General features: G+C 48.3%; 1 long non-coding RNA gene across 4 annotated transcripts in view; it reads left to right on the top strand.

Moving 5' to 3' along the window:
• The window catches only part of LOC144934955 (uncharacterized), a 33,289-nt gene extending 14,721 nt beyond the window's left edge, over nt 1-18,568 (top strand). For 2 of the 4 annotated variants that reach the window (XR_013637238.1, XR_013637235.1), the window contains exons 2-4: nt 11,544-11,716; nt 14,638-14,751; nt 16,793-17,032. This is a non-coding gene — a long non-coding RNA (uncharacterized LOC144934955). Of the gene's footprint in view, nt 1-11,543; nt 11,717-14,637; nt 14,752-16,792; nt 17,033-17,207 lie in introns of those variants that run through there. The other 2 variants (XR_013637237.1, XR_013637236.1) reach the window with 2 other exon arrangements.
• The last annotated feature ends 1,491 nt before the right edge of the window (nt 18,569-20,059 follow it).

The following is a 20,059-nucleotide window of genomic DNA, read 5'->3' as shown; positions in this document are numbered from 1 at the left end:
CCTACTCTGTGTTCTCTCTCTCTGCCCCCCCCTCCTCTCTCCACCTCACCTCTCTCTCTCTCTCTGGGAGCAATTGTGGCCCCTCTTAATGAGAAACACCTGACTTGGCAAAATGCGGTCATTTGACAGCAGCCAGGCACTTAATCGGCTGGGGTCCCTGACTAGAAACGACGGCGCGCCCAGACGCGGGGACTCGCGGCCTCCGCGCGCTCGGAGAGACGTTTTGCAGTCCGACCTTTTGACCTCTGGCGAGCCAGATTTCTTAATTTTGCGGTTAGCCGCAGTCCTCGTGAGCGGCACTTGTGGACCAACGACCTCCTGCTCCCCCCCCCTCCTCCTCTCTCTTTCCCTGCTTCTCCCTCTCTCTTTCTCGGCTCTCTGCAACAAAAAAAAGGCCTCTCGTCATTTGCCTCCGGGTGTCAGAGGTGTTCGCGCGTCAGGAGGGGACGCCGTGAATTGATCAAGTCAGGCGGTTTGCTCTTTGCACCGCTGGGGATGAAATGATGAAGAAAAGAAAGAAGAAGAAAAGAAATCCGAGCAATTTCATTTGGAGGAATGTGTGGGGGGTACGGGGGGGGGGGGCTAACGTTCGCGGGCCGTCAACGCACGGCGGTTGAACGCTCGGATTTCTTAGTAACGTTGACTTATTTGCCCGGCAGCGTACGGATTTGCTTTTATTTGTTCGCCTAAATGTGCCGGCTTCTCAAAGCGCCTTTTGGAACACGAACAACAGCAATGCAGGTCACCTGGATGGGGAGGGGGGGTGGAGAAAAAAACGACTTTGTAACTTTTGAAAAACTCCGAAATGGTTTAGTAATGTTCTCAGTTGTGTTCGTAATTGGCTTTTCGGCTGTGATGTGGTTAATGCTCCTGTTAAATCATTGCCGCCTGTTTCATCTTCAACGCACGTACACACCGCGTCCTGCGACGTTCAATAGTGGAGTGACGGTGATGATGACGATGATGACGATGATGACGATGATGATGATCATGATGATCACCAGTATCATACACGTTTCGATGATGATGGCGATAGCAACAATAGACATGAGATGACTGACAGTGGTGATGATAATCACCATAATCATCAGCATCTATATGATGATGACGATGCCGATTATGATGTTGATGAACCTGATTATCATTACTCAGGAAACCCTTCCCCAAGACTAGCTTGCCAGGAGGGTGCTGCTCTAAATGTCTGATCATTTCATGTACCTTGAGTGCTCTGCTGTGTACGCTTAAACGACACGCGCTCTTAGTCACACATCACCTCCGCATCTTAACTTGAGAAGAACAAAATCCCCGCTGATGTCAGCCGCGCTGCTTGACGCTCCCTTGAATTTTCCCTGCGCGTTGATAATGGCAATTAAGGGTGAGTTAGGGGGTGGGGGGGGGGGAGTTGGCAGGAGGGCTAGGGAAAAAAATCACCCCGTAATTTTGTTCCACGAACCTCACAAAGCAACATGTGTGGAGACACGGGAGTTTGTTCCACGGGGCCTGCGGCAACAGGCCCCGTGGAAAGGAAGGGAAGGAAAAAAAAACTCCCGAGCTGCTCAGCCCCCGAAGATTTACAATTTCTCAAACAGCCTCGTGTGTGCTTAGCCTGGCTGACCTGTGCAGGTGGCTGCTTCGTAACGCGAGCCAATTCCAGAGCTCTGTCGCTGCCGTTCCGAGCAGGGGGTGAAAGCAAATAGACATCTTGAAGGATTGTTCACGAGACGATTGCTCGCCGCTTAGGAGTTCTACGCAGCAGCGTGGACGAAGCGCGCGCAATTGTGGCGAGATGTTAACTACCTCGCCCGGTATGCAGGAAGTCGTGGGTTTGATCCCGACTGACGCCTGTATATTTTGAGCTTGCGCGTTGTCAGCATGGTCTTGTGGATTTTTCTCCGGGTCCTCCAGTTTTTCCCTTTACGTTCAGAATCAACACGCGTTTAGAGTATGTGTCTGCTTCTTGACTTAAAGCTTTCGTGACTGCAGGAATTCATATTCTTTAGGTCTTTCGGTAAAGTCACTTGGATAGGTTCAAAGAAAATATTTTGGCTGCTTTAAATTTGCACATGATAAGCCACTTCGTTGAGCTATCATTTGTGGCCAGGTCGCTTCTAATATAGAACTATATAGCTCAGTGGGCCCTACCTGGTAAAAGAAAAAAAATATGTTGTAAAATTTAGTTTAGTTTTAGTCTCGCTCAACGTGCTTCAGCAGGAACTGAAGAGCAATGCGCAGTACAACCCCTAAACACGGATTATAATGATTCCCAACCGTCAGTTCAACCAAAACATTACAGGAATCAGGATTAGAGAAATTTGACTGGAGACATTGGAGTTCAGATTTTTAGCTGTGGGGGTTTCTACAGCCCTGTAAGTTTAGCATCGTGAACATTCTTTGTTTCGAGAGTTGTGTTTGGTTTCTCGCGGTCAACATCACAGCTCTGTCGGCTTTGTACAACAATAATTTAATAATAAGTGCATGTTGCAACTGACCGGCTGACGCCGAAATAAAAATTATTTAAATTCACATCGCATGAATTGACGCACGCATTTGACACGTGCGAATCGATGTTCATTGGCGAATCGGCGCGGCGTTACACGCTTCGTAAACGGTGAGATACACTGAAAGAAGGTCAAACACCCCCTGTGAACCACAGGGAAGCGGGCAGGCCTTCATCCAGAAGTGGGCTGACAAAGGGCTGTGCATTACAAACCGCGAGACAGTCTGTTCAGATAGTGACATTAAAGTCGAATTGGAGTCCCTCCAATTATACGCCACAGGCTTTTTTTCCACGTAGTATGCCATCACAATGGCATTTGGACGTATTGGCAGTACATCAGTGCAGCATGGCACACCGGTCCTCATAAAAGTCTATAACGAAAATTTGAACTGACATTCGCCTTCCGACTGCTTTGACATCACGATAAGTGATTTTGACGCACCGCCACCTCGTAAAATGTTCTGACCGGGTTTGCGAATCGTGGGAAAATAAATAATCATTGTGAAAAATGTGCTCCTTTTTTTCCCCGCACACCTTAGTACCACCAACGCGTTAATTTTCAGATCTTCCATCTCTGCATCCCCACGGTGCATTTGTCACCAGGGTGGACGTCCTGGTGGCTGTCAGGGACAGTCGGGGGGCTCGGCCACCACTCGCCAGGGATGATTGCCGGCGGCAGCCAAAGTCTAGGAATCTTCTTCTTGGTTCTTTCGGTAAAGTCACGTAGAATGGAAATAATAAAATGAAACATAATAAAATAATTCTCACGACGTTTCGGCCACAACGCAAGCAGCCGTCCTCAGGTGAAGACCAGGTCTGTCGTTGTGGCCGAAACGTCGTGAGAATTATTTTATTATGTTTTATTTTATTATTTTATTATTTCCATTCTGCGTGACTTTACCGAAAGAACCAAGAAGATGAATCCCTGCAGTCACGAAAGCTTTAAATCGAAATCTATGAATCTTGCCCAGAGATAGAGTTGGAACGGTGAAAAATACGCTCGCGTGCCGGGGGATAGATTCATTGTTGCATTGCGTGACCCTGAGAGAGAGAGAGCTACGGTTTTTTTTTGGGGAGGGGGGGGACTTCGTCCAGGATTGGATAGATCAGAGCTGATGGCGATCACATCCGCCCAATAATTTCCCAAATGCCAGTTGGCGCAACACTCCACGCTCTTGGAAACTCACCAGCGAGCCCGCAGCCAGTTTTGCCGCCACTGACCGCCAAAGCACGTGACGGTAGTAGCATTTGACGCTATGGCACATTTGCCAGGAGGGGCCACACGGGGCCAGGCGAGACCTCTACCCGCCGCTTCTGCCTCTCAAAACGCACAGCGAGCGGCACGACCGGTTCTCGCGGCTGTGCGTGGGCGGGGGGTGGCAGGACCCGAGCGGTGCTTAGCGGGGTCGTGGAGGTTGGGGGGGTGGGGGGGTTAGGCTAAATAAGTTGAACCCGGCACACGCACGTGCGCGGTCGAAATGGCTGCGGCAGAACCCCGCGCCGCCGCTGCGAGTCGGCCGCTTGGCACCGACGGCGCGCCGTAATTGACTCGAACATTCCGAAGCGTTCCCCTGCTTCACCGAGAGGCCATCCTCGGCCGCGCCGGCGAGAGCGTTTGCAGGTCCGGGCACGACTTCCGTCCATCTCTGCGCGAATAAATCATGCGCTCCTTTCGTCGGCAGAGAGAGAGAGGGGAGAGGGAGACGGGCAGGATTGAGGAGTGCAGAGAGAGAGAGAGCGAGCGAGCTGGGGAATGAGCTAAAGTCACTGGAATGGCCCCTTCTGGAAGCGGTTTCCCACTGTGTTTAGCCACTGACCTGGCCTACCTCTTGATCTCGTTTTAGAAAAATAAGGGTGATGTCACGGAGCGGTGCGATCTGGCAATCTCCCCAATTCTCTCCCCTCGCTCTCTCTCTCATTCTCTTTTTTTCTCGTTTGCCAGCTCCCTCCCCGCCTCTCGCTAAGTTCCCTCTGTGTTGGCGTTAATGCGATAAAAACTTGTATCTCATTCATTTAGCTTCTCCCTGCGTGAGGCTTCGCAGAAGAGGCGTAGAAATTCAGGTTCCTCCACCCGGTGATTCGATGAATTGTCAAGTTTCCTTTCAAGATTCTGTTATATGTTTTTTTTTTACTCAAGTGGTGAATTTAATAGTGACTGCTAATGGCTGTACAGGGGGTCACGTGAATGATTCGAGTACTCATAACGCACCATCACCGGACATGATCTGCCCACTGCTGGTTGCCGGCCTCCGTAAGCGGTCACCATCTGACAGTCTCGCGATGCAGCGGCCCATAGAGCACCTGAATGCGAGATGCTTTCGTCGCTCCATCTCCGCGGCGCACGTTCCCTGCTGGCCGCATTCCATCACCGGCGGCTGCCTCTTAATCATTAACCACGACCACTGGCCGTCATCGCTTCTAGCTCCGTGTCCTGCCCAAGCCCACTATGGCAGCGCCGATGTTGGCGTCTCGCGTCGCTCTTCCCGCTGCCATCGAGCTCATCCTGCCCCCCCCTCCCCCCACCGATGCCCTCTTCCCCTTCGCGGTGGCAGGAGATCTCCACTTCCAGTTGCGCTGCCCCTTTGCTCGATGATCTCGTCGCAGGGAGCGCCGCCTCTCGCCGTAATGTTCCCAGCGCGCCGAACAGCAGCGCAACCGCGACGGCGTTCAGGATCAGCCGAGCGGTTTTTTTTTCTTTCTCATTACCGCAAAATTGCTTGCGAAACGCGAACGCGCGCCTTGTACGTCTTCTAAATAGCACGCCGCGCACGTGTGCGCATGCGGGCGTGCGCGTGTTGCGTAAAAAAAAATACAAACAATAAAAAAAAACACGCCGGATTGTTATTGCCAGGTCTAGCAGGGATATTTCTGTGTATCTCAATGTTCTACGCAGAGCTGTAACCGCCTTCCGTGAGATGGAGGTTGCTGCTGTTGTTGTTGTTGTTGATTCCGGTGTAGTTACATTGCCACTGTTGTTCAGCGGGCAAGCCAGGCTAAGGCGCTAACAATTCATACACGGCGATAACGTTAATGATGTATTGCCCCCCCCTCCCCCCCGTTCAATCCACTGCTAGCTGAAGGCCTCCCCCAAGCTGTGTAGATGACGGGGGATGTTTGACCATACTTCACCATGATGGTCAGTTGTGGGTGCGGGATGGCGAAAAGGGAGCCCATGAACTGTTCAGGTAAAAACTCGCAACTGACGATAACCGTAAATAATAATAATCATCTAAGTTGGATCGCTGGTTTTATACCAGAGTGCAATAACCGCTGCACCACTGCTCCTTCCTGCTCTAACCCTCACAACTTACTCATTGCACTTACGAACGATTTTTTTTCCTTTTGGAAAGCCACGTTTTAATGTGAGCCATTGGAATGCACACAAAAGCTTACGAAACATCATGGGGTGGGGGGGGCTTTTATATATAACATCGACTTGTGCTAAAAATAATCATAATGAAGGAATGAATGATTTGGTGACCTTTATTTAGACCTTTACACCAGAGCCAATTGAGACAAAGAGCTGCTTCATTCCTTGATGAATGCTCTGCTTTAGGCGTGTATCAACTCACTGCCCCCCCCCCATCACCACCACGCCTCCCCCCCCCCTCCGCTTTCAGATATTATTTAGACAACCGTTGTACGTTGGCTGGCCATTTTTAGAGATGTTCTACGATCAACGTAACGATTCCTGCAGTCAGCTTCAAATCAAGATTGATTAAATTAATTCGAGAGCATTTATTTTCGCGTTGCTCAATTTAGGAAGCCTCGAACACCACGTGGTGGTAACGAAAGATGAAGTCGCGTGCCATCAATTTCGTTTCACGGAAATGTACTACTACCCCCCACCCACCAACCCACCCCCACCCCGGCCTGCGATTAGAACCCTCAAGGAGAACCAAAAACCAGGGCCGCCGCCATGGCCGCTACCTCCGTCTGCATTCACTCTTCGCAACAACAACATCAAAAAAACACAAACGGAGCGCGCATTCAAAACCTCGCCGCTCGCTTTCGGGAACCCAACGTACGTCGATCCACGTCGCTCCGCAGGTCACAACGTGGCAAAGGACAAGGGCACTGCGTGCACGAGAAAGAAAACAACCTACCCATCAATCCTGCCCGATCATCTCTCCCAAACTCTCTCAGTAACTCCTGACCTCGCCCGACCTGTCCTCGGCCCGGACGAGACTTTTTAAGAGATTGCTCAGCACCGCGATATGCCACCTGGCATTTCCTTCGGGGTCACGGGGTCGTGGGTCAAGGTCTCGAAACTCCAAAGACCTGTCAAGGGGGGAGGGAGGACATGGGAGGGGGGGGGGGTGGTTCAGCGATGGCTACGTTATTTTTGTTGTTGTTGTGGATTGTGTGTTTGTCTCTGTGCGTGTGTCGTTGTCCGTGTGGCGCTCGCTAATAGCCGTTGCTGTTCATAGGCGTACAATAACAGCACTTGCCCCCAACAGCCTGAAGGGCTCTATGGGGGATTTTCAACTTTATGTTTTTTTTCATCTTAAAGTAGTCTAAGTAGTATTTTGTAGGGAGAGGTAACACAGCGCGATGAGCAGACTGCATCACATTTTCCGCAATCTGTGGTGTTCCACTCTCAGCCGCGACTAACATCAGTGGCGATTTTCCGAATCGGTCCTGAGCCTCCCCTGGATCGACTCAGCCTTAGATGAGCACGTGGTGTGTAAACATCAGCGCGGGTTGGCGGGGGGGGGTGGGGGGGGCAAAGTCAAGTCAGCACGAGGCCATGGTTATGGTCACGCCACCCGCTCGTTCACCGTTCCGATCTTCATAGGTGCTCACTAAACTATTCCACTACTTTGTTTTTTTTTACCAGGTGAGGCCGACTGAGCTGTATAGCTCTTTTTCAGAAGCGACCTGACCACAAATAATAGCTCAACGAAGTGGCTTATCATGTGGGAATGTACAGCAGCCAAATACTGTAAACGCGTGTTCAGTCTAAATGTGGAGGGAAAAACCGGAGAGCCCAGAGAAAAATCCACACGACCACGGGGAGAGAGACACGCACACTCCAAATATACATCAGGCGTCAGGGTTGGGATCGAACCCACGACCTCCTGTACACCAGGCGAGATAGTTAACATCTCGCCACCGCTAACAACCCTTGCTCCCAACAGCTTGTTAAGGCTACACGGTGGTGATGGTGGTGGGGGGGGGGGATCTTAATCATTCTTTCAGTTTTTTTTTTCCACCTTCCTGTCGGCGCTGTCCGGCAGCGTCTGGGGTTTGCGTGTCATCACCTCAACGACGACCGCTGCGCCCTCGCCCGTTAACCGGCGATCCATCGCGCGTTTCCCCGCACGTGCACAAACACGCCGATGAATCTTTCAGGAGGCCTCTCTTTAACGCGCGCCGCGTTGGGACGCCCCGACCATCGCTCGCTCGCTCGCCACGTCACGCGATAAACTTTGAAAAGTAGTTTTGCCTCTCTCTGTCTCTGCCCCCGCTTTCTGTTCTACTCGCAAGTCGATCGAGCTCCCACAACCCTCCCCACCTCTCCCCCCCTCCCCCCTCCACAACCTCCCCCTTCACCAACCCACGCTCTGACCGGTGTGGTGAAGTATGGTCAAAATCCGCGACCATTGACCGCGGTATGGAGAGAGGTCTTCGTTTAGCCATGGATTGACGAAGGGCAGGATACTATGGAGATTAATTTTGGCTTGTCATCACCATATCATTGCGGCAGAGGCTCACATTTCGCTGTGGAAATTAGAAGATAGTTCCTGTCTGGAGAGGTCTTCATCCAGCAGTGGATTATTGTCAACGGGTTACAATTACTAATTAGTCATAGTCAACAACAAAATATAACAGCGCCGGTGAAAACTAAAAAAAAAAAGTTTTGCATCGCTGCTGTGTTTTTCAACGGTGCGGCACTTTAACGCATTAATGACCATAAATATGTAATAATATCCAAACGGAATCCCCGTCTCAATTATAACAGTGGAGTGCTGCCAGCACAGATGGGTTCGTCGGGTTGCGCGCGGGGCATTTAGGCAGATTTCAGCAGCTCCGCGTAATAATTGCGCTCATTAAACATTACTCAACGCGAGTTGAAATTCTCCAAAGTGTACTTCTCTCGAAAAAAAAAAACTAACCCGTGGCGGCTTTATAGCAGTCGTTGGCAAGAGGCCAGCTGATTTATGGTTTGGGTCCTAGAATCTTTCGGCATCAAGCGCGCTGCTACTTCAAACGCGCAGCTGGGAATTTGGTACAGCCATCGTTCTAAATGAAATCCCCCGTACATTCACCAGGTTCTCGCCACCTGGTCGCTATTTTACACCACGTCTCGTTTGGCGTTAACCGGCGCCGCCGCCGCACGCCAATCGTTCTCCGCAATGTTTACCCTCGTTTACGTAACCGCCGAAGCCTCCACTTAACCTCCGGGTGACCTTCGCTCGATCGATGGGCGGGTCGCTCCTTCTCTGCCGCTCCTGCTGCTGCTGCTGCTGCCACGCGGTCTGGAGTGCCCTCCCCCACCCACTCTGGCCGTCCGCTCTGCAGAGACCCCTGACTCTGTTCAAGACTCTCAGTTCATTGGTAAAGTCACGTAGGTAAAAAAATTAAATTAAAATTTATAAAAATAAAATAATAAAATCACGACGTTTCGGAGGCAACACAAGTCTCCGTCATCAGGTGGGACCGTCACAGCCAGATTTGCTGCATAATTTTATTAATTTTAATTTCATTTTTTTACCTACGTGACTTTACCGATAGAACTGAGAGTATGAATCCTTGCAGTCACGAAAGCTTCAAATCTAGAATCTGTTCAAGACGTTTTGCCACTACCTACGACTTTGTTTATTCTCCACGGCGTAGTGTCTTCATCCACAGCCACACCACGCTTTTGTTTTATTTTCCTCGCATGACAAAGCCAACCCCCCCCCTCTCTCCCTTCGTATTTGCTCGTATAGCCTACAGAGAGCAACGATAAGAGAGAGAGAGAGAGTCAGTGCTCACCGCTCAGTGATTTAGCCTTTAGAGTACTCGGATAATCTGAAAACTGCCGAAGCGCACCGCCCTGGCATATATGTCGCAAACATTGGGCTCGCGCTTAACCGGATCCGTGCAAACCACGAAATAGGTGGACACCAAATGAACAGGTGGACATTAAGAGACTCTTTCTGCCTGTGCGCGACTGCAACTACAAACTCCAAACCCATGGGCCTTGTAACTTTGTACCGGCCCCTCCCCCGAATATGAATTAGAGTTACTTTGCGCAGCGTCTTGAAACGCGGTGGAATTTCGTTGCAAAAGTTGATGCGGATTTCCTGCGATTTACGTGTTGCCGTCACGTCCGTAAAGGAGTGATAGTTGCATATCATGTTATTTATTACTTGTTATTATATAGATAAGTAATGTATTGCTTATATTTAGTGATCTGCTTACCTGTTTCGCAATGTTGCACCCCTATCGTGTGCTTTGATTGTTTGCTGCTGTAACTCGCTGAACCTCCCATCGTATTCCTCCTCCAGTCTAACTATTCCGATTTTTTTAACACTTTCCTTCGGAGTGGGCAGGTAGGAACTTGGTTGGACAGCGCATTGGTGCACGACAGACAGACAAATAATCATTGGTGGGCAGTGTGGAACATGTTGTTCCTATCTGTATAAGTGTAGCGTATAGTGTAGTGTGTAGGTTAAACGTAAGGTTTATAAGGGCACCACGGGGTGACCAGCCCCTCCCCACCCAGCCCCACCCAGCCCCTCCCCATCCTCCCCACCCTCCCCACCCAGCCACTCCCTCCCCACCCAGCCCCTCCCCACCCTCCCCTCCCCATCCTTCCCCTCCCCACCCTCCCCTCTCCACCCAGGCCCACCCTCCCCTCCCCATATGCACGACAGACAAATAATCCCTGGTGGGCCGTGTGGAACCTGTTGTTCCTACCTGTAATATTTTATTTTCTCGCCAGGTCGGTAACCGCCCCGTGATTTTTTTAAGGGGCCTGTCCAGTGAACAAAACTAAATAAATAGACAAGTATATTCTTGGTTCTTTCGGAAAAGTCACGTAGAAGGGAAATAATAAAATTATAAAAATAAAACAATAAAATTCTCACGACGTTTTGATTGCAACACAAATCGAAAAATAAAGAAGTGTTGCTGAGAGCATCATAGACCTCGTGACTCACGCTGGCAGACTCGGGTGAGGATTCTAGGATAATTCTTTCTTTGATGTATGGGCCATTCTCTTTTGTATTAGTATTACACGCTTTTATTTAACTCACTCTGTCTGTTGTTGTTGTCGTTGTTGTTGTCGTATCCTCAAATCTTGTTACTCAATTTTAACCCACTTCCCAATGTGGTATCTACGGCAAACTTGGTATACTTATGTCATACGGATGACAATACTATATTCTATCATTAAAAATAAATAAATATTTGTAAACATTCTTTTTTATAGGTTAGATATTTCGCCTTGGCTCTAATTGTCCACGCTCAACTCACGTTGGCTGTAAATCACTACAGTCCCTTACGTTATGGCAAGCCTCGGGGCCACTTCCTGGTGTCGTGGAGTTCTGCCATTACTCGTACGGTACATTTCATTAAAGCGTGTTTAAAAAAAATATATTTTTAAATATCACTTATTAAATATATGTTTTGCAAATGTGCCATAGGCTGGAGTGATAAGTCAGCGGGCCTGCTTTGCTTGTTTTGCAGCCATCTATGGGTCCTTTGCTACCACCGAAAGTGAATGTCTCGCTCACACGGCTTGCAGGTGTGATCCACCAAGCCTCGCACGCTTCCACCGCGCGCGGCCAACGTAGTTCGGTGTTCGTAGTAAACGTCATAACAACAACGACAACAACGACGACGCAATTTGTAACGCGCGCAATATTTCACAGGTGGGAATGACAGTGACTCTGGGGCACGGAGCCAAGGGCAGTGTCGTTCGAAAGCCGGGAAGGAAAGTGGTCTGGGGGGGGGTGCCTTTAAAGTGTCTCCCTCCTAAAGGAGTTGGAGAGTGAACGCCGCTGGCTGCTGCGAATGTGCAAGGATCATTGAGACGGTGATGGCTGCGTTCCAGGTGGCTGGGGAGAATGGACGCCCCCGATAGTGACAGCCCCTGGTCCTGGGTGCACACAGGACGAGGGAGCCTCTGAGTCACGCCCGCGTGGAGGAGTTCTGCCATGAGCCGATGGTGGATGTGGTGCGAGTGCGTGGCGGCGCGCGTCCTGACAAAGCACAACTTCCTTTACGGTAAATATGATGTCTCCGATTCGGATTTTCTTTCTCTCTTCTCTGATCCATGTGTTCCGAGTCTATCCGCTCGTATCAGCAAGGGGAAAGCAAGAGACGTGTTGCATTAGTAGGGTGGGGTTTTTTTTGTTGACGGGACGCATGAACGACTTGCAAAAGAAAGCCTCCGCGCTTGTAGGGTTTTTGCTGCCAGTGGTATGATTTACGATAGATTCTTTTTTTTTTGGGGGGGGGGGGGGAGTTAGGCCACGTGACGATGTCGTCGCTTCAATCTGTGCCGTCAGGAATGCTCCACCACCCGACAGAGCCAAGCAAATTCACCGTCACGTGGTGTACGAGCGTTTAACCACGTGTCAATTATTCTCGTTCCAGCTCACCGCCGGTAACTTTCAGAATCACCGTCACTCGTGGCAGCATTCATGGCGACAGTTATTCGCACGTTAAACGCTTGTGCCCATAATTTATTCGGCCGTGTTAGGTGGTGGAGGGTTCCTAACACTCAATTACGAACTTTGAATGAATAGAGATGTCAACCTTAAGTGTTTAAACTCACTATACATCCTTTATATGCGTGGCATCGGTTTTATTTTATTATTCATTTCTGTTTGTCTTGAGTAAGAGTTTCATTTTTATCACATTGGTATTTTAAATTAAATATGAAAAAAAAAAATTCCTAAAAAGTGGAAAAATTTGGAAAAAAAATTTCGCAAGAATAAATTGTCACGCACAACGAATCTGTGTTTAAAATGTCAGCTCGATTTGATCACGGGAAGTGGGTTAAAAAACGACCGAAAGATATGCACGGTCGTAAGCGCGCAAGCAAGCAAGCAAGTGAACTTAATATAAAGGATTTAAAAATAAGGGTGTTTGAGGGAGCAGTGATACTCTAAGAGTCAGAGACTTCGACTTTCAACAAAGAATCTAGAAAATAATTCCGGGTGGATGCCTAGGACGCCGTGAATTTTAAGGACAGGTTAATCAACGTGTAGGTTTCATAATAGACCGTGGCCAGAAATATTTTGCAGATGTTGTCGATTAAAGGAGAGTTTTCTTCATCTTCGTGTGGCTGCAGTTGAGCCCAGATGATTGCGTCCAGCAGTAGCGGGAGGGGAGTATCGCATCTGTGACGATGCCTCCCTTCGTGTCTGTGAATAGGAGGAGGCTACGGTGTTTTTATGCATGATGGCGGAGGGCAGGTCAGGTCAGACAAGCATCGAGGGGTCAGCGAGCAAGGTGGAGACCTACATTTAGATGGTGCTGACGATGAACCTGCAATGGTAGACCACCAAGGGTCAGGTGTCAAATATTCAACAACTGCCGGATTGAGCATGAGGAGGGAAGCGATGGCGAGCTATGGTGGCATCAACAGCATCGCGCACGTATGTTGAACTTCTTTCGCACCGTGCGTAGCCGACCGTGATGATATAATCGGAGGTGCGCCATTAGTCCCGTTGGCCTCTTGATCTTGAGACGCAGATTCATCGACGCACCAAATAAAGTTGTTTCTTGGTAGTTTAATCAGTCTACTTACAATTCAAGAGGGTGATATACTGTACAAATGTTTGTAGCCTAACGGCACGAACGAGACAGAATAAACCGGACGGAATGATCGAGACCGACGTTACAAGAGAGAGAGTAAGGGAAATCAGGCAAAATAGTTGCCCAACGTGTTTTGGTGGAGACCCTCATTTTAAAAACTATTTTTTTATTTTCCCAGGTAAGGCTACGTAGTTTTCTTTTTAGAAGCGACCTGGCCACCAGTGATAGCTCAAGGAAGTGGCTTACGACGTGGACACTTACAGCAGCCAACTACTAAATGGGGAGGGAAAAGCTGGAGGATTCCACGTGACACTCCAGGTGTCAGGGTTGGGATCGGACCCACGACTTTCTGCATACCAGGCGAGGTAACATTGGAACCTCAATTGCCAGTAAAAAATATGATAATTGTTTTTTTATTACCCTTTTATCTGGCAACAAAACTGACACCTTTTTTTACAAGGAGTCATGTTTGCATAGACCACAATACCTGCAGTAATAATGCAAACAAAAAACATAACTCTGATAAGGACAGTGCACACATTATCAGAGTTATGTTTTTTGTTTGCCTTATGACTGCAGGTTTTGTGGTCTATGCAAACATGACTCCTTGTAAAAAAGGTGTCAGTTTTGTTGCCAGATAAAAGAGTAACAAAAACAATTACCAGGCGATGTAGTTAACATCTCGCCACCACGGCGCCCCATTCATCACTGGACTGGGCTGAACGTTGCGTGAATTGACTTTGGCTCGCCGTCACAAGACTGCATCATTGTGGCAGAGACTCAGATTTGCAGAGGCTCACTAGCGAAATGAGAACACAGCCAACGTGCCAAGCACAGATGCATGAGAAGTAAAGTGTTTTGATGAACAACTTCGGTGTGGAGAAGTCTTCGTCCTCGCAGTGAATTGACAAAGGGTTATAACAAATAATTAATTGTTTCCAGCTTGTAACTATTATTTCTATCCAACAATCAGAAAATCTGCCATCGTGAGTGTCCTGGGCAGTATGAGAATCATTGATGGGGTTTTAAGTTTTCTAAAACATTTTAATTATTCTCCCTATTTGTATATTTACGTATTTACATGTGCGTTCTTAAACACACGTAATTGTTTGTTTGTAGTTGTTATAGTAATGAGTCAAGGACATTCTAAGGCTCCGCTCTCCTGTCGCCTGCCTGGGAAGTGTTGGGGCCCATGTCCCCTGCTCAATCATCCTGCCCAGCTGGCACAAAAACTCACTGAACGATGAGCCGAAGTATGAACAGAGCCCATAACAGGGAGGAAGGGGAAGAGGGGCTGGGAAGTGGGGTGGGGGAGATGACGCTGTCTCACTTGTGAAACAGAAATCTGGTTTTCCTCAACTTGTTGTCATCAATATTCCCAGCTTTCCCATGTGTATCCATTCTCTTCCGGTGAGTTGCGGTGGTCTCAGAGGGCCTCTTCTTGCCAGTCCCAAGCGTCAAGATGATCGCTGGACAGTCTTCTTCTGCGGATAGAGGTACACGCACACGCAGGACCGAGCTACCTGGATGGAATCTGCAGTGCAGCGTACCACAGACATTTTAATGTCAAGTCAGGGAAAAAATGTGCAAACAATTACCCGGTGTTTTAGCATGGCAGCAATTGATCGTTTTCGACCGCATCTTTTTTTCGTATCATTTTGTCTTTTTAGAATTTCTGGCACTTTGTCAGTCATTTCCTTGTACCAAGTTTGGTCACGTTGGTGTGTTTGACCATACTTCACTACTCTGGTTAGTGCAGAGTTTCATTTTACGGCGTTTAAATCATCGTGGTCCTCGTGTTGTCTCTCAGTTTAACGTCATGCATGCACCACATCTTTATGCATCTGGACTCACTTTTCAGACTTTGTCAATGCCCATTATTCTGATCGGTATCTCTTAGCCGGACATTGCCTGGATAACCTATAAACACAGAGCAAAACCCCACCATTGAAGATGGTTACATTGGCGTGTTTTTAGAAAACATCTACTAAAGCAATCGCCCATCAAGATGAGAACCTGAACTGAGACGTTTTAATCTCACAGGCAATTTTTTTTCTCTTGGTCAAATATCCTCCCGGTGTGGCAATTTAAACAATTGGGCAAGTTTCTACAATCCCATAGCCTCTGTCCATCCAGTAGGACAAATGGGTACAACCATGGTAAGTCGATTGGCAGATCACGTGTGCTGGGGTAAAAGTGTGGGCACTCCCGCTTCTGACTGGCATGGAGCGTAGGCCAAATGTGTTGCTAGAGCAGTGGTCCTCAACGTTCCCGGACCACCCGTGTACCGTAAGACCGTGGGGGAAGTGGTCCGAGGAACTGTTGCAGACTCTACTCTTTCAGAGTCGTTTTAATTTTAGAAACATTATTGGTGCATGCAGGTCTGCGAAAAATGTTTGTGGCGGTTGGCAGTGGTCGGCGGGGCCAGAGAGGTTGAGGACCTCTCTAGAGCTCCTCAAGCAGAGGCCCTTCCGCCAAAAGTGGCGTGATACTGCTGGGCCTGTACCTTTACCGACCATTACCGCCGTCGCCAAATCTCATCAGTAAAAATGAGTAAAAAAAACGTCGAGAAGAGAGCTTTAGCTCGTCGCTGCGTGGTTGGGAGCGCGGGCCCCCGTCGGCGGAAGGTTGCGCCTGCCGCCTCTCCGATGTTTCCGCGCCGCGGCGCTGGAGTCCACGATTCGGTGTCGCCGCGGGGGTAGAAGTAGCAGAAAAGCGCAACGTGATCTGATTTTCTTTTGCCTCGGAGAGAAAAAAAAAACGCCGCGGTATGTTGAAGTGAGACTGTAACATTACGGTGTTAGGCGCCGGACGATATTTCTTTGCGACCGCAAATCTAATGCGGCAGCGTCGAAAAGGACGGAGCGCGAATTACTCAGAAGCGTATACTTATTCCGTTTAACTTTAGTTTTTTCAAGTAATGCTTCCGTAACGGAGTTATGGTGTGGCGTGCAATGCGATCGTGCCTTTTAAAGGATTTTTGGAGCGTTTTCTGTTTTTTACTCTCCCCCCATCATAATTTTATGCCAAAAGATTGAAAATATCTCATAAGAGCGTAGTTTTACAGTCATCGCCAATATTGTTGAGGCATTGGGCTATGGCGGCCGTAATGGCGGCAGTGGTGGCGGTAACGGTGGTGGCGATGTCGATCGTGATTGTTGTGATGCCGATGGTAGCATTGGTAGCGGAGACGTTCACGGTGTCAGCGGCGGTCCTGGTAATGGCGAGGGCAGTCCGGTGTATTGGCGATAAGAGTTGATGTGAGTGGCAGGGGTGGTGTGTTTTTTGCATTTATCGTGGTTGCATGTTCGTACTGCGGCAGAGTTTTGGTACCAGTGGTGGTGGTTGTGTTATAATTGTGGTTGGTATGAGTGGTGGTGGTGTGCGTGTCAGTGCCGGTCGTATCATGTTGTAGTGTCAGCGGTGGTGGTCGTGGTGTTCAGAATCAGCGGTGACGGTTGTGTTTGTATCGTTGGCAGTGTCGTTCCAGTAGAATCGGCGCTGATAGCGGTTGCGGTGGTGGTGGCGGTTGTGCAGGTGGTGCCGGTGGTGCCGGTGGTGGTGGTGATGGTGGCGCCATCGGTGGGCCCGAGGTCACGTGGCCGGTCGAACGGGGCGCCCGCCGCCGCCTCCCCGCGACGCCTGCGGCCCCTCGTGGCCACGCGCCCAGCGCGGGGTGGCGCGTTCACGACCGCGCTCACGACCCGTGTTCCCCCTCCGCGTATTTTTGGCGCCACGGTGAGTGACTCTAACAAATGCTAAATGAACAGAAATAAAACCGTGCCCCCCACCCTTCCCCCCTTCCTACCCGCCCGCACCCAGGCCCACTCTGTGCTTCTGGTGCGGCAACGATTTTATTAACAGATTCTTCGTTGGGATTTTTGTTGTTGTTGTTGTTGTTACACAATGACATCAAAACTTGGCTACTGTCCTGGGCGTTTGTTCCCACTAGGTGGGTTCCACTTGTCAAGCCCTCGGTGTCTCTCCATCTACATTCTTAGATCTAAAGCTATTGCCACAGTAACGCTGCATCAAACTTATGTATATATATATTTTTAAATTCACGTAACATGTTTTGTTGCTGTATTATCATGTTGATGGTAAAATTAAAGAATTTATTCTTTAAAAAACATTTTTTTATATACATCTGTAATTGTTGTTAAAATCGACATTTTGGCTCGTGAAATAATGAAATGGAAATGTAAAAAAAACCCGATGCTAATATCTTGCTGATGTTGCGCCTTAAATATGCATGTGGATATAAAGGGTATATATGAAGTTATCATCCATCATTTAAGAATTATAGCTAGACATGTATATATGTTGAACTTCTTTCACACCGTACTTAGCCAACGTTGCTAATCGGAGGTTCGGGGGAAGGACGACATACGAACACAACATAAATCTTTTGCAAGGACTCATGTCTGAACATGAAAACAAAAACATGCTCTGGTAATATATAAATTGCCTTTGAAACTGATTGGTCTACACCAGAGACGGACCTCTGTTTGGTGTTTGAGCATCTTAACACCTGTTTTATTGCCAGAAAGCGTAACACCTATTCTGATACTCTGATACTGGTAACAAAGGTAATAAAAGTGGGCCGGTCCTGGCCCATCCCCCTCCCCTCAACCATTATATATACGGGGTAGTATCCCTTGGAATCTCTCATTTACTTGATACAGCAAGCGTGCTGTGACGGTTCCACCTGAAGACGGAAGCTTGTGTTGCCTCCGAAACGTCGTGATTTTTATTTTATTTTTATTTTACTTTTATTAATTTTGATATTTTACCTACGTGACTTTACCGAAAAAACCTAAGAATATGAATACTTGCAGTCACGAAAGCTTCAAATCTAGAAAGGTCACGCAAATTGAGTTTTCAATCGAGATGATTTAAAAGTGTATATCGCCAGTGGCTTCCTCATATCGGAAGGAAGAGCTTGCACAGCACCACGACACACACGCACTTGTTTGTGTGAAGATGCCACCGTATGAGTCTCCACGTGTCTGCCTTGGCCTTGGTGCAACTCAAGTTGTGTCAGAATGGGAGATAGCCCCGGGAATTGACCGCCACAGCGGCTGCGATTGTCACGAATCCTTCCGTTGTGTGCGCTGCTGCAGATCACTTGAGCTTGGCAGTAACAAAATAAAAACCTTAAGTATACAAGAAATATATTGCCTTCATATTAACCACGTGGTTCAACATGCCGTCTTGATTAATATTATTTCACAATGGATGGTACCTTCATGGGACACGTGCACTGTCTATGTTTTGTGTCATTTATGGTCTTGAAGGTTTTTTCTAAGAAACTACTGCCAAGACTGTCTGGTGTATTGATCCCACGTTTAAATTCGAGTGATTTAAGACGATCCTCAGATTTGTCATGTTACGCCCTAAGAGCAAACGCTAAAGTTAGAAATTGTTCGTTTGGTGAAGATGTGCTCCTCTTCCGGGGAAAAGTGTCGCATCTCGATTATATTTACGAACTAATCCTTCCCAGTAAAGTCTAAATATACAATCAAATTCATTACTGTGTCACTTTTAAACCACACGACAGAGATCAAATATTTTCTGCAATTCAAGTAACACTTTGAAATGTAACGTTTTCAAATAGTGTTTCGTTAAATGTTGAATGTTTCTCATACGGCTGAAATGTGTACTTCATTCTGATTGGAATGACACTTGTGAAAAGTGACCCTTTCAAGATCGATCGTTGAATGTTTTTCCTTATCGCAATGAGCTTTGGCGATGCTGCGGTTGACCGTTAGTTTTACATGTGCTGAACATCGCATCGCTTCGTGATCCAGGTCTCGCTTGAGAAAGATACCTTTTAGTTAACGTGGCTTTCACCTGGTTTCAACAGAGTTGATTAATTAATCTATTAATATTGTGTGAACAGTGATCACATTATTCAGCACATCAAAACGCACGAATTCTGGGTTATTTTTCCATCACGATAGCCGATGTTTAGATTGACCTAAAAATAAATGAAACTGTCAAAAATACAATTTACCAAACAAACAATCATTAGCATGCGTCGCAAGGCCACTCAGAAGCCCTTTTTTTATTGCGCTGTGCCGAGGCGAGATTATAAACCGCCTAGTTTACACAGTCGCCGGGTAACAGGGTGGCTAGAAATGAAAGTATATAATGTATACAATGATCTATTATAGTAAATTGTGGCTTGGACAGCCATCGCCACGGGGTTTATGCAAAGTGGCGCTGTTGCCTGCAGCTGTCCTCGGTGCTCCATCCGGCCCGCGCTGCCGCGTAATTGGCTCCCGCGCGCGGCCCGGCTCACGGCCGGCCCAAACACGCGCGATTTGCAAACATCTCACATTTCCTCTCCACCCCCCCCCCCCCGTCTTAATTTGCGAATGTATACGGTGACATCAAAAGTGGACCTTTTCAGCTGACGTCTGTGAAAAGCATTAAATGGGTTCTATTAAAACATTAAATATAAACAATGTTTTTTTTTGGGGGGGGGGGAGGCTGGAGGTGTGGGCAGGGGCACAGTGGTTAGATTCATAGTAGTGTGCTTCGCTGTGAATCCTGCGACTTGAGTTTGGTTCCTGGTCAGGGCTGACGTCGGTTGGCGAGGTGCTGTCCTTCAATTCAGGGGCGCTGCAGTGGCGAGATGTTAACTGCCTCGCCTGGTATACAGGAGGTCGTGGGTTCGATCCCGACCCTGACGCCTGCTGCTGCTGTATATTTGGAGTTTGCGTGTCTCTCTCTCTCATCATCATCACGGTGGCTAGGAGATGTTAACTACCTCGCCTGGTATACAGGAGGTCGTGGGTT

This window comes from Lampetra fluviatilis, chromosome 12 (genome assembly GCF_964198595.1).
Source record: "Lampetra fluviatilis chromosome 12, kcLamFluv1.1, whole genome shotgun sequence".
NCBI classification, from domain to species: Eukaryota; Metazoa; Chordata; class Hyperoartia; order Petromyzontiformes; family Petromyzontidae; genus Lampetra; species Lampetra fluviatilis.
The sequence above is the reverse complement of the archived record's forward strand: the minus strand, read 5'-3'. Positions and strand labels throughout refer to the sequence as shown.